The sequence below is a fragment of the Etheostoma cragini genome, chromosome 3 (assembly GCF_013103735.1).
Source record: "Etheostoma cragini isolate CJK2018 chromosome 3, CSU_Ecrag_1.0, whole genome shotgun sequence".
Classification (NCBI taxonomy): domain Eukaryota; kingdom Metazoa; phylum Chordata; class Actinopteri; order Perciformes; family Percidae; genus Etheostoma; species Etheostoma cragini.
The window spans coordinates 29,910,497-29,912,841 of NC_048409.1; positions in this window are offsets into that span (position 1 = coordinate 29,910,497).

Here is a 2,345-nt window from a genome sequence, read left to right on the forward strand (position 1 = left end):
TCATGTTGTCATCATGTTGTCCTCATGTTGTCTTCATGTTGTCCTCATGTTGTCCTCATGTTGTCCTCATGTTGTCCTATATCATGTTCTTTTTAATTCCCCAAAATAACATGACTGATTCCACCCAACGCTCTTTACCAAGTACAAATCTCTACTTTCAACAATTTTGGGTCTTATTCAATTTTATAGCATTGTAAAACAAATGGAAGTGTTTTGAAATAGTATTATTATATGTAGTAGTAGTAGTATTATATGTATGTATATATAAAGTAGTATTGGTATTAAATATAAATTGTATTGAGTAAAAGTTGACATATTCCAGTCTGTTATTATCATCAACATCCATTCCTTTAATTTTAGTCTCAATCATTTCTCATTTCTGCTTTTCTAACTCAAACATTGAGTATAATTTCCTATAAATTAGGTTTATTGACAATAAATTCCAAAAAAAAACTGTAACTAAAGTTAATAAGTTTGTGTTACGTAGTGTTGAAAACGGTAAAAAAAAAGTGACAATCATTGATAAAAAGCTTAAAAAGGACAAGTTCCTGGTCGACCAATGAGTCCACACTGCAGACTGGAAACTCTCAGGTTGGTGGTAACAATGTCCCCTAAATTGGCAGTTGACAATGTTAACAGTCATGATGGACGATGATATCGATGGGCTAACAGTTACTATAGAAACGAGAGACAGTATCACATGGTTCTGCTGCCACCTGCTGGATATTGCAGTGAGATACAAGTGGACCTACTTTCCAACCGTATACTCGATCAGATGTCTGTGATTTGCATAACGCAGTACAGTGGAACGTTTGCCTTGTAATTACCTAATATACCATCAACACTGAGATTAAAATACATTTACGGTTATATTTCCATTGCATAACACTTTCAAAAACAGAAAGAACTTTTGCAGCGCACAGGAACAGAACAATATTAGCTCACACATAAATAGCACCCTCAGGAATTAGCCTACAGCTGCTAACGTACATTCATAAATTTTATATAACATCATCCCGTACCCACAGGACATCAGACTTATTCATTGGAGCACGCACACAGTAGTATCCACAAACTTGTAAGGGGAGAAAGGAAAGTGTTGTAAGCGTTCCATGTGAATGCTTTTCCTCTCTCGATCCAGACCTCTGTGTCCACACTGGGGCGCAGAGCTTACTGCATAAGGAGACGTTACAGTCTATGTATGTTCCTAATCCAGGTAGAGTGAGCTGCTACTGACAGGGACTGAGGGAGACTGTAAGGGGGGGGGGGGAGTAGCTTCCACTTAAGGGGCCCTATCTTGCCCCCTGCGCAGCACAGCACAAAGCCCGATGAAGTTGTCAATTTCCCGTGTCGCGACTGATTAGTGTGTGTCTGACAGGGCGGCCATCGCAATGGTTGCTCTCCACCGGGATGTCGGCCAGCCGTCGCGATGGTTGCTCTCCATCGGGATGTTGGCCAGCCGTCGCAATGGTTGGTCTCCACCGGGATGTCGGCCAGCCATCACTATGGATGACATAATTGTCCAACCCTAGCTGTAACCTGTCCGAAAGGAGCTGGTTCAGGATCATCCACCCAACTTCCACTGAAAGAAATCCGTTTAAACAAACTCAGGTTGAGATGACGGTGTGCCACCTCATAAAGTCTGGCTCGTGTCCAAGAGAAACTTCTCTTGCAGGCCTCTGCAGAGGCCTATACTACAAAGCAAGATTTGGGGTTACCGGGGAAACTTCAGGCCAGGGTTTTGTCTATCACAATGGTGCATCCATAAAGTAACATGCCATACATAACAGAGTGACAGGTAGGGCTTGAGAGCTATGTCCCAATTCAAAATATAATTTAATGTTGCCATTATGAGTCAGAAAATGACAGTTTTTTGCTGTTTTTTATGGGACCATGAGCGTGTACTTAAATTAACTGGCGCTTTAAACACAATACTACAGTACTTTGGGAGCACATACAAGGAGCAGATCAGACATGGAGCCATACAGTGTGTAGATAAAGCAGGGAGCCATACAGGGAGCAGATCAGACCGGGAACACATACTAGGAATAGATCAAACAGGGAGCACATACAGTGAGCAGATCAGACAGGGAACCATACGGGGAGCAGATCAGACCGGGAACACATACTGGGAGTAGATCAGACAGGAAGCACATACAGGGAGCAGATCAGACAGGGAGCCATACGTGGAGCAGATCAGACCGGGAACACATACTGGGAATTGATCAAACAGGGAGCACATACAGTGAGCAGATCAGACAGGGAACCATACGGGGAGCAGATCAGACCGTGAACACATACAGGGAGCAGATCAGACAGGGGGCCATACAGGGAGCAGATCAGAC